Source organism: Microplitis mediator, chromosome 5, assembly GCF_029852145.1.
Source record: "Microplitis mediator isolate UGA2020A chromosome 5, iyMicMedi2.1, whole genome shotgun sequence".
In the NCBI taxonomy this organism is placed as follows: domain Eukaryota; kingdom Metazoa; phylum Arthropoda; class Insecta; order Hymenoptera; family Braconidae; genus Microplitis; species Microplitis mediator.
This window is the reverse complement of record NC_079973.1, coordinates 16837341-16853943: the sequence shown is the minus strand read 5'-3', so window position 1 is coordinate 16853943 and position 16603 is coordinate 16837341. Positions and strand designations below refer to the sequence as shown.

Sequence of the window (16603 nt, the reverse complement as noted above, 5' to 3'; positions counted from 1 at the left end):
AAAAAAATAGTCTATAGTTTAATTGAGCTAAGAATTGATAATAATAAAAAAATAAAATATTCTGCTAAGAAGTTAATCAGTGCACGTGACTCTATTTTCCTATTCAACGAATCAAAATAAATAAAATCAAAAATGTAACCCTCCTCTTGATCGAATGGACCTTCAATGGGAATGGGATCAGGTATGGGATGGGAACAGGAACTCCTTCCTCTCCTCCTTGAAGGAATAGGAATGGACTCCTTCTCTCCTTCCCCAATGAAATTGGAAATATTATCTGCACATAATAGAAAAAAACAAAACGAGAATCTCCAACATTTTATTAAACTTCATATTTAAACATATTTCATCATTACATTCTATTATTTATCAGTTGTTCATTATAAACTTTAGTGTGATCAATTTGTTACTTTTTCGATCTTAAATGCTCAATGTTCTACCGCTCGGTCCATTCAACTCATATGCCGATATGTTATCTCGAGCTAACACATCAATGATTACTGAATAATACACGTTGCAACGAATTTCAATTTTTCCCCCTAAAAGTTCCTCGGAAACTCTCCAGGGCATCCACCTATCTCTCAGAAGTCGTGCACTACTTAAGAGAAATGTTGACTATGCCAACTCCGGATGGATCCCAAAGCTCCAGTCAGGATACTGTTGACCAATGATAAGTCCTAAGAATTCAAACTTTTGATTTGAGCTGAGCTCACTCAAACCAAAAGAAATATCCAGTCTCTCATCAAAGGTCCAAGAATCCCGGGAACCCCTTACAACGACTAATCGTTCAGGGTCCTCAGACGGACTTCCCTCAAGCTAATAACCGAACTTAGAACATTCCAGTCCTTATAGAATCCCGGGAATCCCTCGAACAACGTTACCACCGAGATCGTTCGGAGCCCTCAGCTAGACTTCTTTCAGAATCTCGGGAACTCTTCAACAACGTCTACAGTGTGGTTATTCAGGGTCCACTGTCAGACTTCTCCTAAGGACTATACCAGTCTTTAGCAGTCGTTCAGACATCTTCAATTCTATCAGTTTGCAAGATATCCTAGACTCACTAATTGACTACAGAATCCCGGGAACTCTTTACAACGTCTACACTGAGATCGTTCAGGGTCCCAGCCGGACTTCTCTTTTATTTTTCTTATTGATCACAGTACGGTGCAAGACGGTTTACATGCACAATTTTATATTTTCCTTTGGGGATTTTTCTGATTCTATAAACTACGTTATTTAGCCTATTTTCAATTTCATAAGGACCCTGCCAATCGCATTGAAGTTTTGGAGATTTTCCCTTGACTCTATGTGGGAAATAGAGCCAAACTAATTCTTTTTCCTTACAAGTTAACATATTCATTTTCAAGTCAAAATTGGATTTCGCTTTGTTCGACTTAATTTCAAATTTATTTTTTGTAATATTGTGAATAGAATTCATTTTCTCTTTCAATTGACTCACGAAATCAGACAGTGACTCAGATTCCTCCGAATTCTCCAGGTTTATCGGAGAACCTCGAAGAAGATCTAAAGGAATCCTGAGTTCACGTCCCATCATTGAGCATTTAAGATCGAAAAAGTAACAAATTGATCACACTAAAGTTTATAATGAACAACTGATAAATAATAGAATGTAATGATGAAATATGTTTAAATATGAAATTTAATAAAATGTTGGAGATACTCGTTTTGTTTTTTTCTATTATGTGCAGATAATATTTCCAATTTCATTAGGGAAGGAGAGAAGGAGTCCATTCCTAGTCCTTCAAGGAGGAGAGGAAGGAGTTCCTGTTCCCATCCCATACCTGATCCCATTCCCATTGAAGGTCCATTCGATCAAGAGGAGGGTTACATTTTTGATTTTATTTATTTTGATTCGTTGAATAGGAAAATAGAGTCACGTGCACTGATTAACTTCTTAGCAGAATATTTTATTTTTTTATTATTATCAATTCTTAGCTCAATTAAACTATAGACTATTTTTTTATTTTTTTTATTATCTTTGCGTTAGCCTACAGGGTTGTTTTTGGGCTATGGTGTTTTTTTCCCTGTAGGGTGATAGATAGGGTGTGTTGGGACCATAGCGGAATCGAACGAAGATTGTAAATAGTTTTAATTTCAATTAAGTTCGATTCTTCCAACACAAATTTTATCGGGACGATAATTTTATTGAGAAGGGGGTAGTGTAACGAATGTGAAACTGATCTTTTAAATATTTGAATAGCTAGAAAACAAATGCCTTCTTCTCTTGTTTTATAGATGCGCGATTAAAGTCAGTCTTATATTGACAACTAAACAGCAAACATTGTATCTCAATAAACTATATTGCTCTCTCTTTCTTTCTTTACTGCTGTTAATTGTGGTGTTGTTATTTATAATTTAAGTGTGTTATCATTGTAGTGTATAAGTGATATTAATTTAAGATACCAATCACTACAATATTTAAATATTATTCGGTACCAGCCAGGAATCCAAAGATATACCTAACTTAGGCAATGAAGAAGATTTTTCAAATAACAGCCAAATTTGACATACCTAGCTTTAGCAAGCCTTCAGTCATCCTCATTGCTTTTTAGTCAGGAATTCCAAAGATACACTGAACTTACGCTCAACCAGAAACTTCTAATAACAACCAAGTTTGGAAAAGTGTTGCTATATTGAGTTTCAACTTTCCAAATAAGGAACGTACAAGGTTCAAATTAGGCTTGCCGTATTTCAGAAAGCCTCATTCGTCCCGTCAATTGGTATTTCGGCATGCCGTACTGGAATTCCAGTCGGGATATATAGTCTAGTTACCATTGCTACCTACCAGTCAGGAATTCAAATATGAGGACTGAGTGCGACCTTACAACAGACGTCCCTAGTTTCATCTGACTTTGGCGTACCAAACATCGGCAAACCTTAGATAGCCATTGCTACCTACCAGCCAGGAATTTCAATGTTAGGCCTGAGTGCGACTTGCCACAGACGGTCCTAGTTTCATCTGACTTTGGCATACCAAACTTCGGCAAACCTTAGTTTACCATTGCTACCTACCAGTTAGGAATTCCAATGTTAGGCCTGAGTGCGGCCTTGCCACAGACTTCCCTAGTTTGGTCTAACTTCGGCACGCCAAACTTCGGCAAACTTCAGGTTACCATTGCTACCTACCAGTCAGGAATTCCAATAGTATGCCGTTCTTCGGCAATGCCACAGAGTTTCGTGATCACAATCGAATCTGGAATTTTTTCGGCATGCCAATGTTCATTTTGCCTCATGAAAATCTAATTAGATACGAATCAGGCTTGCTTTACTTAGGCAAGCCTGGTTTGGGCCAAACTGATTTTTCGGCAAGCCTCACCAAAATTTCTAGTCAGGTCTCTCAGGACACTGTTTAAATGCGTGTTGAAGCGGTTTGTGATCTGTGTAGATCGTTACGTGTCGACCCTCGAAAATATGCCGGAAATGACTAACGGCTTCGTAGATCGCGTGTAGTTCTCGATCATAAGTAGACAATTTTTGGATCGACGGCAGTAATTTCCGGCTAAAGAAAGCCAGCGGCTGCCAGTTATTGCTTATGCGTTGCTGGAGGACGGCATCAATCCCGATTTCTGATGCATCGGTAGAAACTGCCCAACTCACGTCGGTTCTTGGGGCACAAAGAGTGTTGCATCAGCGAGAGATCGTTTAGCGGCATCAAAGGCGTTTTGCAAATCAGCTGTCCAGTTGACAGGATGCGATCCTTTGATTTTCGGTCCTTCTAGTACTTTATTTAACGGCGCTAAAATTTCTGCAGCGTTCTTAATGAACTTTCTGTAGAAATTAATTGTGCCGAGGAATACAAGAAGTGGTTTAACGGTTTTGGGAGGCTGGAGATTAACGATAGCCTCTACTTTTTCCGGCAATGGTTTAATTCCGTGTTCGTTGATCAAATAACCGAGGAATTTAACTTCGGTTTTGCCTAGCTGGCACTTTGGAACGTTAATCACTAGTCCGTAATCACGAAGACGTTGACATAATATATTGAGGTGTTTGAAATGCTCCTCTTTGTCTTTGGATGCGACTAGTATGTCTTCGATATATGGAAATACGAAATCCAGATCATAGGTGATTACGTCGATAAATCTCTGGAACGTCTGTGCTGCATTTTTAAGTCCAAAAGTCATGTATGAAAACTCGAATAAGCCAAACGGGCCGATAATAGCTGATTTCTCGACATCTTCTGGAGCTACTCGAAGTTGGAGGAAAGCTTTCGTAAAATCGACGACAGAAAAGATTCGGTCCCTATGTAAATACGCGGCAAAATCATCCATATATCGAAGCGCATATTTATCGATAAGAGTACGTTCGTCTAATGGGCGATAATCGCCACATGGTCTCCATCCAACGTCCTTTTTCTGAACCATGGGTAATGGCGAAGACCAAACACTCTTCGATGGCTGACAACAATATTCGCGGCAAAACGACCCAAGAACTCGCGAAATTTTTACAAACTGTGTAACGCACGTGTTCGTCGCTTCCCTTAAAAAGATATTGCGTCGGGGTCACCAATTCAGTGGTTAAGGTAATATTGAACATAATAAATAAATTATTTCAACCAATTAATTATGTTAAATAAATGTTTTTATTTAACGAACGAGTTTAACACAGTAAAATTGAGAATACAATTGAAAATGCTTAGATGCGTGTATACAGTCCAGCGGTATAACTTATTGTGTCTTTGAGAATGAGGTAAAGACGGTAAATAGAAAAATCGATGTTCGGCGTAGATTGCCGAAATTAATCGATCGCTTGTCATTGTAGCAACGCTACATATATGTATGGATCATTCCATGTCAAATCGACCAATAGTTGGAATCGACCCCTTTCGATTTGGACAAATTTTGGTCAGAAGTTTTCTACTACCATATAACTCAATTCTGCCAAAGAAAAAAAATTCGAAAATTTTTTTTTTTCAAAAGTTATGCAAAATACAAAATTTCACGATTTTTCCAGTTTTTCAACTTTATTTTTTAAATATTTCGGAAACTATAATAGCGACAATAATGATCCAAAGCTTGTTTCGAAAGGGATACTCGACGCTATGAAAACAAAAATATTCCAAAAAATAATTTTGAAAAATGACAAATTTGTCAAATTTTGAATTCTTGAAATTCGTCAAAAACGACGATCAACATTTAATTTTTGGCTCAATTTTTTGTGCATAATACCTTGTACTTATTTTAACATATCCTGAAATTTTTAGGACTGTAATTTTTGTTTTTGCAAAAATATTAATTTTTGAATTTTATTAAAAAAAAATTTTTTTTTTTCTTCATTTTTTTGTTAAGTTAAGTAAACAATCACGTAATTTTGTAAAAAATTCAGAATTAAGAATCCGAATTTCGATTATTTTTAATATTTTCAAAATTCGTGAGCGACCTCTTGAAAATTTTTTATCGAGCTGATTTTTGGAGAGGCTTCTCAAAACATCGTAAACCAACAATTTTCCATGCGAGATCGAAAAAAAAAAATAGTCGGTTTTTTTGCGCCACCCTAATATATATATATATATATATATGTATATATATTAGGGTGCTTTATTTCGGAGCCAGATATTGTTTTTCAAGTGCATGTGGAAATAACCATAGTTCAACACAAAAAAAAAATTTTCGCGCAAGAAAAAAAATTCTATGTCGATTACAGACCTAGCTCATTGAAAAATTCTGTTTTCCCATTTAAATAACATGGGAAAATTTTTTTTTTTAGCTTTGAGTATTTTTAACCTCATTAAGAAATCAATAGATCAAATACACTAAAACATATTTTTGTAGGAAATTGAACGCTCTACAAAAAAGGTCTCTTATTATTTTTCGATAAATCCATTTGTTTCAAAGTTATTAGAGCTCGAAGTAAAGTTGGAGATCGTTTTACTTTTCCGGTGAAACTATCAGACTTATCACAAGATGTTGTAGAATCTTTTTTGTTGCCAATTTTATTCTCTACAAATTATTATCAGTAAAGTTTTTTTAATTTCCGCATTGTTTTCTAGTTATTTTCATTTTAATTTCAAGCTCTGAAAAAAGTGGTTCTGATCGATTTCAAGAGCTCGACATTGAAATGGAAATAACTAGAAAACAATGCGGAATTTGAAAAAACTTTACTGACAATAATTTGTAGAAAATAAAATTGTCAACAAAAAAGACCTCACAAAATTTTGTGATAAGTCTGATAGTTTCACCGGTAAAGTAAAACGATCTCCAACTTTACTTCGAGCTCTAATAACTTTTGAATAGATGGATTTATCGAAAAATGATAAGAAACCTTTTTTGCAGAGCGTTCAATTTCTTATGAAAATATGTTTTCATAGGACTCAAGGTTGAATTTGAGTCAAAACGATTTCAATAACGTGAATAACTTTCGAAGGAGTGAATTTAGCAAAAAATGTTAAGAGACCTTTTTTGTAGAGCATTAAATTTTCTTCAAAAATCTGTCCTGATCTTTTTTAGATATTTATTGATTCGTCAGTTACAAAATTCAAAAGTAAAAATGTTAAATCGAAAAAATATATCAATTTATTAAGTTTAATTAATCGGAAACGGCTTGTCTGACGAAAATTTTCAATCAGACCTTTTTTGTAGGGAATTTAATTTTACATAAGAATAAGTGGAAATTAATTTTTTTTACTCCAATATTTTAGCAATTCCGACGCAAAACATAAAATAATGAATTAAAATTAAAAATAGCGATGGTAGACCTCTTAAAATTAATATTAAGGGCTCAAACTTTCATGAAAATTTTTTTTTGTCATTCTGAATAATATTTTCGATATAGCTATGAAAAAAAAAAATAATCAATTTTTTTAGCCCAGTCTAATATATATATATATATATATATATATATATATATACATAGATATACATATATCATTATTATTAAGCAATAATTACATATTTACATGTAATAAATAATCCTTTACCACTGATATTTGTGTGGCCTTCATAAGGTTCTTCATGATTTAACGTCAAAAAATTTTATAATGACAATAGACTTGATATCTGCTGGATTACTTAATTAACTTTATACTTAAATATTTTTTTTTCACCATACTGTTAGCGTAAGGAAATAATGATTTTGAAAAAAAAAATTTTTCTTCAAAACAACATCTTATTGTTTATAATGATTTTTTTCATATTTTGATTATTTAAATAAATAATTAAGGAATCGTTTTTTTAACTTCCCGCTAAGAAAATCGACGATTTTTGAAAAATTGGGAAGTTATTGTTTTCACCCCGATTCGCGAAAATCGAAATTTCATCAGATGTCGACGTTTTGAGGTCCTAGGAAGCCATTCTGACTATTTTCAGAATGATGTCCGAGTGTCTGTATGTATGTATGTCTGTATGTATGTATGTATGTATGTATGTATGTATGCCTGTATGTATGTATGTATGTATGTATGTATGTATGTATGTATGTATGTGTGTATGTATGTATGTATGTATGTATGTATGTATGTATGTATGTATGTATGTGTATGTGTGTGTGTGTGTGTGTGTGTGTGTGTGTGTGTGTGTGTGTGTGTGTGTGTGTGTGTGTGTGTGTGTGTGTGTGTGTGTGTGTGTGTGTGTGACCGGTCTATAACTTTTTAACTAATAAACCGATTTGGATGGTTAAGGCGGCAATCGAAAGAGCATGTTGGCCATCAACTTTTCTGAAAATTTCAGATCATTTGATCGAGTAGACTCGAAAATATTGGCGAATTACGAAGAAAAAAAAATTTTTTTTTTTTATTTTTTTATTGATTTCTTAGAGACGACTTGAACGATTGACTTTAAAATCTAATCAGCTCTAGAACTCACTAAAACGCGTCGATTGCCGCCTTAGCCATCTCAATCGGATTATTCGTTCGAGAGTTATCGCGAGCAAAAGAAATGGTAAAAAACGGTTTTTTGCGAATATCTTCGAAACAACTAAACCAAACAATTTCAAAATTTTATCAGCTCTAGAACTCAATAAAATACGCCGATTGCCACCTCAACCATCAAAATCGGTCAATTCGTTCCTGAGATATCGTGGGAGAAAAAAATGCTAAAAAACGGTTTTTTTCGAAAACAATGGCACACAAAAGTATTTTCGAGCTTGAAAAGCTCGAAAATGTATTCACAACAATGTTTTCGAGCTCGAGGAGATCGAAAACATCGGGAAGTTTTGGGGTTGGCCCGCAGGGTCAACCGATAGACAGATTTTTTTAATCATAATTTGCATTTCTAAATATAATGGCAAAAAATATACTATTCTTGTCAACACTTTATTCATTTATTTATTAACAATTTGTTATAAACAATTTTTTTTATTTTGATTTTTATCTAGAACATAAAAAAATTACAAAAATCGCAACCTGCAACAATATGGCAAAAAAATTTTTTTTCAATTTTTTAAAAAACATCTGGATTTTGGAGCTCGGCAAAGTCCAAGCACTGACTCGATTTGTCAAAAACAAATTGCTGTAACTTTGCAACCATTGCAGATACAGTTTTCGACCTTCAAGTCGATCTATATACGGTATGAATTTATTATATCGTTAAAGTCTCACTATTTTATTTATCATTAAAAAGAGAAAAATAATTAATAATGATAAATAAATAAAAAACTTTTACAACGTTGCAAAATTTTTATCTGTAATTCATAAAAATCATTTTTCTTATAAATATTGCATATTATTCTCACGATTTATCTCCCATCTCCTGCTTTCAATTTGTTTTAAATAATATTAAGTTAATCCGTTTGTTAATAAAAAATTTATAAACAAATGGCATGAAAAAATTTGAAAGGAATCATATAATGCCTAACACGAAAATGAAATCAGTAATAGCTTAAAATTAAAAAAAAAATTATTTAACATACATTATTTAAATTTTTTGTTACTTTAAAAATTTATAATCAATGAAATAAAATTATTTTATAAGCTTTTATAACGTCATCTTGTTGATGATGTTTATAAAAAGGGCTTCAAAAAACAAAAAAATTGTAGATTAATTATTTAAACTTTTATATCGTCTTTTATGACAACACAAACCCGTAAAAAGAGTATCGATTAACAATGGAATAACTTTTTGAAAAACGGTGAACCAACTTCCATTACCGCGGAATCATATTCTTTGAAGTGTCTAGATGACATCAGAATTTTTTAAAATTTTTTAATTGATATTTAATTGCATAAAAAATTATTTAAAAACTACGCTCACTAGATTGGCGGCGCGCGCATGCCGAAACTGCCGCGCAAAAGCCGATTTTCAACGTTAAAATTATAAATATTGGAGCTACAATTCGGGGAGTCGAGAACTTTTTTGCTAAAATTTTCTGCTCTTTCAGAAACTTTTTTAATATTTGAGCTATCACTTATACTTTTAGAGATTTTGCCAAAAAGCTGGACAGCTAATTTTTTTTAACGGTTTTTTGTTAATAACAATTGTAATTTTCTTTTTCAGAAGAAATCCACAAAACGTCTTTTTTGTGCCTATTTAGACAGTCGATCTGAAAGAGTAAACTCCAATTGTGCGTCGGAGCTGACACACACACACTTTTTTTTTTAATATTTCTTAATGACAAATAAATATATTTGGTAAAACAAAATATGACAGTTGATTCAAATAATCTTATAACTTTACGGAAATATATAATTTAATTGTGATAAGTAATTGATATATTTGTGATAAAGATATTAAATTTCTAACAAATAACTTAAAATTTGGTGATTCTATACATATATTTGAAGCCCTTATTTATTTATAGCAATTGGATCATTTTTTTACTACAAATAAATCACTCATTTCACGCAATTAAACTAGTCAAATATATTATATCTTTTTCACAATTAAATATTTATTTGGCTATATTCAAATATACGATATCTTTGGCTCAAATAAATCTTAGTTGGCTCAAATAAATCTTTTCTTCAGTGCATACAAAAATATTTTCGAGCTCTTCGAGCTTGAACATGTACTCACAACAACTTTTTCGAGCTCCGGAACAGCGGGAAGTTTTAGCCCGATAAAAAATGAATTTACCTGATTATATATTATATATGATTATATATGAGATCATATATAATTATATATAATCATATATGGAATTATATATGATTATACATGGAATTAGGGTTATACAGGTCTAATTATATATAAGTCTATATATAATTAGATCTGATTAGATCTAACTGATGAAAGCAAGGTATAATCGTATATAAACCCGGGAAAAAAAGTTCTTATATGATCATATATAAATCATTTAAATGTGACTCATATAAAATCATATAAAGTTTTGTAATGAAATTGGTCCTATAAAAACTTATATGACTTTATAAAATCTTATATAATCATACAAAATCTTATATAATCATATAAAGTTAGATATACCCGGTAAAAAATGATTTTATCTAATCATATATACAATAGATTTTATATGATTAGATCTCAAAATTAGCAGGATTTGATGATATATGATTATATATAATCATGCATGAACAAAAAAAAAAAAAACATCTATCGGTTAACTGCTATTTTGCCAAGGGGTCACCCATCCAACTAATGTTCTCCCTTAATGCTGCTCAACTTTGATGATCTATTGATTGCCGTCTGGTTCCCTAGTCTGCTTTACCCTTATAAGTATTTGACAATCTATAGCATTACTTAAATCAAATGATCAAATTGATACATCCTACATCAATAATGCACCAAATATGATCAAATTTTATCACATTAGTGTTTTATATAGAATTATAAATATCTTTAAAATAACCTGCTTATGAGACCATAGAAACTTATATATAAGAATCATAAAACTATATAAACTTTTGTATAATCATATATGATTTTATATAACCGTATTAAACTCTTTTGTACTTATACAAATTTATTTATCAATTCATATAAAATCACATCAATTTTCATTAATTATCTGAATTCGTAGAAGAATTTTATAAGGTCATATAAGATTTCATATGATCATACATGATTATGTATAATCATATAAAACGTGCTCTTGTAATTTCACAATGTTCTATATAACTTTATATGAAGTTACATCGAATTTTATAACAATTTTATAAGATTACACGAATTATTATAAGATCATATGAGTTCTTATATAATCATATATGACTGCATATAATGTATAAAATTTTATCTGGTAATGTTATAAACTCATATATAACTTTATAAAAAATCATATCAACTATTATAAAATCCTTATAAAATTATATAAATTCTTATAAAAATTTTATAAGATCGTTATGAGCTCCTATATAATCATATATGATTATATATAAGCATATGAAACTTTACCTGGTATTGTTATAAAGTTATATAGAACTTTGTATAAAATCACATCAATTGTTATAAAATTCTTATAAGATCATATGAATCCTTATAAGAATTTTATAAGATTATGTAACCTTTCATATAATCATATATAAACACATAAGTTTATATATGATTCTATAAGAACTTTTTCTCGGGTTTATATAAAATCACACCAATTTTTATAAAATCCTTATAAAACTATATGAATTCTTATAAGATTTTCATAAGATCATATGTACTTTTATATGATCATATATAATTATATACAAGCATATAAAACTTTATCTAGTACTTTTATAAAGTTATATGTAACTTTATATAAAGTCATATCAATTTTTATAAAGTCCTCACGAGAGTATATTAATTCTTATAAGAACTTTATAAGATCATATAAGCTTTTATGTAATCATATATAATTTTTATATATTTCTTATATGATCATATATAAATTGTATATGAACATATATGTTTATATATTATCATATAAAATATTTTTTTCCCGGGAACCTATATATCATCAGATCTAAGTATATATAAGTCTAAATACACTTATTCAAAAAATTAAAGGAACAAGAAAATTTGATAAATTTTTTAGTGATTTATGGAAGGCTGTATTTTCGTGAAAAATGATCGTATCAAAAAAATTAAAAAAGCAAATTGAAACTTGAAATCTCTAAGTTAAAGATTTTCCAGCAAAATATCTTTTTGAGCCTCGGTTTTTGCGGAATCATAAGAAAAAGGTCGAGACAAAATTTTTCTAAATTTTTTGGTTTTGTTTTTTAGGTCTACGGGGCCGGGAAAAATTTTTTCAAAGAAACGAATTCATGGCTCGTTTAGGAAATTTATTCAGCTACAATTTGCTTTTTTATGTTTCTCTGTACGACAATTTGCTGCTGAGATATCAGCCTTCAAATGAAAATGGATCCTTTTGTCTTTGATTATTAATATCTCAGCAAGTAATGATCACACAGTAATTTAAAGAGCAGTTTAATAAACTTGAATAAATTCCCTACAAGCTCCATTTGAAAAACCCACAAAAAATGGCCATTTTCTGGTTTTTTAGTCAACTCATCGCTACTCTGCAAATATTGATAAAAAAAATAATGTTGCCAGGTGATTTTACAGCTTAATGTACCCCAAAAAACCCTGGAAATTTTCAGATTGATCCATTGAACCGTTTGTCCGGACCGATTGCTCAAAGTTTTACAAAACAATTAAAGGAACAAGTTTTGTTCCTTAATTTATGTAATCATTACCAAAATGAAGAAATTAATTTTTTTGGATTTTCTTTCATTTTTGCGTTAGTTATTCAATAAATGTAAGGTAAAGAGGAAAAAAAAAATTTTCCAAAAAACGAGACCAAACAAGAATTTTTTACATTTTTATTTTTTACGTTTTATTCGGGGGGTTATTTTTTCTTTCGTTTTTCGGAAAAAAATTTTTTTTTTTCCTCTTTACCTTACATTTACTGAATAACTACCGCAAAAATGAAAGAAAATCAAAAAAAAATTAATTTTTTCATTTTGGTATAATGATTACACAAATTAAGGAACAAAACTTGTTTCTTCAATTGTTTTGTAAAACTTTGAGCAATCGGTCCGGACAAACGGTTCAATGGATCAATCAGAAAATTTCCAGGGTTTTTGGGGTTACATTAAGCTGTAAAATTACCTGGCCACATTATTTTTTTTATCAATATTTGCAGAGTAGCGATGAGTCGACTAAAAAACCAGAAAATGGCCATTTTTTAAAGGTTTTTCAAATGGATATCGAGGATCAAAAAAAAATTTTTTTTTGAAAAAATCGAAAATGGAGCTAGTAGGGAACTTATGTAAGTTTCTTAAACTGTCCTTTAAATTACTGTGCGGCCATTATTTGCTGAGATATCAATAATCAAAGACAAAAGGATCCATTTTCATTTGAAGGCTGATATCTCAGCAGAAAATTGTCGTACAGAGAAACACAAAAAGCAAATTGTAGCTGAATAAATTTTCTGAACGAGCCTTGAATTGGTTTTTTCGAATAAAAATTTCTCGGCCTCGTAGACCTTAAAAATAAAACCAAAAAATTTAGAAAAATTTTGTCTCGACCTTTTTCTTATGATTCCGCAAAAACCGTGGCTCGAAAAAATTTTTTGCTGGAAGATCTTCAAACTAGAGATTTCAAGCTTCAATTTGCCCTTTTTGTTTTTTCGGTACGATCATTTTTCACGAAAATACAGCCTTCCGAAAATCACTAAAAAATTTATAAAATTTTTTTGTTCCTTTAATTTTTTGGATAAGTGTATATGATCAGATCTGGCCAATTTTCAGATCTGATTAGATATGGACTCATATATAATTATCAATAATCATACAAAATCATTTTTTATCGGGAGAGCTGGCCCGCAGAGTCAACCAATAGACCGATTGTTTTATTTTAAATCAGCGGCATCTATAACCAATTACTTTGAGCCAGCTGTAAGGCAATGGTGAATCACGATTGCATTCTTGTACAGTGCCATCTGTAAATAATAAATATTGTTCACTCACGAGATATCCGTGAGCTAAAAATATTCTTGAAAAAAAAATTAGCCAATGGTGAGCTCGTTATTAGCTAAATCTGCTAGCTATTAACGCTGAGCTAGTGACTGGCTCTAAACTTATCTTCATTAGCCAGGATTCGACTTGGGTAGTTACCCAGATTTTGAAGGCGATCCGATGATTACTTGGAAAATCGTACATATTCTGCCATTCTATATAAACTTAAGGTTTGTTATATATCATTTCATAGTTATGATCAATACTATTAACAAATTAATTCGGATAATAATATGATTATTATTGTAGAAAAAATATCCAAACCCAGAGAAAGATCTTCCGGTAAAAGACAAAAATAAATTGAATATCAAAGTAACGGAAATGAAATTCGGTGACACTCATGTAAAAGTGGCAACTGCTGATAGACTAGAAAATTTATGCTGATCATGTAATAGTAATAATACCGTCTTTGGGTGTTCGTAAAAAAAAGTACAACAAATTATTGAAATCCACCATTGAAAATCCTTGGTGGTGGGACTATCCAACGTATATGCGTACCATTAATTGGGCTGACGAGGACTGAAAAGAATTAGAAAACCGTGTATGAATTTTATAATTTTTAACACATAAAAATGAGTTATTTTATATTTAATAAATTTAATTTTTAGTCTCACCCTAGCAGATCCGAATTACGGTAAATTACCGCAGTTTACCGTAAATTGCGGCAAATTACCGTACCTTACGGTAATTTACGGTAAATTATCGTAGATTTTCGGCGAAATTACGATAAGTTGCGGTAAATTGCTGTAATTTACCGTAATTCGGATATGCTAGGGTAACATCTAACACCGCAAAATAAGATCATACTACGGAAAAAATAGCGTAAATATACTGGAATAAAAATACGGCATTCTATATTGATGAATGTAGATCAAATTATTAATTTTTTACATTTATTAGAAAAAATCAAAGTAGATCAAAAAATTAAAAAATTATTAAATTGTAGATTCTAATCTATACCTTTAATGTGAGAAAATCTAAGTTATCTGAATACTTATAATGATATCAATGTAGATCTACAATTTGAAAGTTCGGTCAACACTGATGAGAACAGATTTCTTTACGATTTGAATAATATCCAGCACTACACAATACCAAATCTTAAAGACACGGTACCGAAATGTCAAGTAAAGACAGTTGTTTACAGTCAAATATCCGATTATCAACAGACATTCCAGTGAAAAGCTTCACATTACAGTAAAATACAGAAAATTTACCGCAATTATATGGTGAAATACCGCAATTTAACAAAACTTCTACGGTAAAGTACTGCACTGTTACCACAACTTTACGGCGAAAATGCGGCATTTTTACCGTAAACTACCGTACTTTCACCGCAACATTGCCGCAAATTTACCACAGCTTCACCGCAAATTTGCCGTAAATTTGCGGCATTTCGCCGTAAATTACGGCAATTTACCGTAGATTACCGTAATTTTACGGTAATTCTGCTAGACGCCGTAAATTGCGGCAAATTACGGTAAACCACTGTATTTACCGTAATTCGGATCCGCTAGGGCAGAGAAAATAGTTTTTTGGTGTATCTGTAGGATTAAGAGTTGAGCAAAAACCGAAGTTACTCCTTTTTCAGGTAAGTGGGTCTTACAGACGGGAAATGGAACTAACTTCATAAGAACTATTTCAAAAACAAGTAAAACAACTCATGCATACTGTAACCGGGCAGCAGTAATCTAAGACGTGAGAGTGTGGCTCTTCTGCTTCATCTATTTTCTTTCTCTCTCTCTATTCTTGCTCTGAAAGACAAGTGCAGCAGTCTAATCTCTGCGTTAGAATTTGGGGGATGATTCCGCGCAGCATGGGACCGCAAATTAGTCCCTGCGCATAATTAGGTGGGGTCAACGCAGTTTGGTGGCCCAGAGAACTGACCCAAGACGATTTGAATCAAAAGACGACACTCAAGTTCGAGAGGTTCAACCGATCGGTTCAAAAACTTATCTTGCACTCTCTGAATCTCTTTTAATTGAATTTTCGGGCTTATCATTACATATAAATTATTACATATAAAATATTATTACACATAAAATGAGTTCCAAGTTTGACAGTGTGGTTAAATAGTAAACCAAGGGTGATAGTGTTCCTGTGGGGTACCTCATCGAGGAAGTTACAATTTACGTTCATCACCGTCACCAAGCCGTGGATTTTCCTGCACCAGGACTTTGCTGCCGGAGATCAAAGAAGCTTGCTATGCAGAGACGACCGGTACCACCAGTAAGTCGAACACCCTTTGATCGATACAACCCGGGTCGAAAAAAAATCTTAATTATGACTTAAAATTTAAGTCAAAATCCTTCAAATTTCACCTACATTAATTTTTTTAGTCAGTGTAAAATTTCCATAACACTTGACTTAGATTTGACTTTTTCTGGCTTAGTTAGGATCGATTTAAGACAAAATAAGTCACGTTTAAGTCAAAACTGGTTCAGTTTGACTCTATTTCTTTCAGATTGAAGAGAAAAAAAGTCACTTTCAAGTCAGAATTGCGTCTTTTTAAATACATTTTACTTAGATTCAAGTTAAAAAAAGTCACATTCAAGTCAGAACTGCGTCGATTTTAATACATTTTACTTAGATATAAGTTAAAAAAAGTTACATTAAAGTCAGAATAAAACAAAATTAGACAGTTACAACGCAATTTTAAAAAATACTTACAAGTAGTAACATATAATTAATGATAGTAATAATTATTCA

At 31.6% G+C, this 16603-nt stretch overlaps 1 long non-coding RNA gene across 1 annotated transcript; it reads left to right on the top strand.

The window, feature by feature from the left end:
• Positions 1–2288: 2288 nt before the first annotated feature.
• Positions 2289–9556, top strand: LOC130668073 (uncharacterized). The gene is made up of 3 exons (XR_008989949.1): positions 2289–4537; positions 8326–8517; positions 9444–9556. It is a non-coding gene; the product is annotated as an uncharacterized LOC130668073 (long non-coding RNA).
• Positions 9557–16603: the final 7047 nt, after the last annotated feature.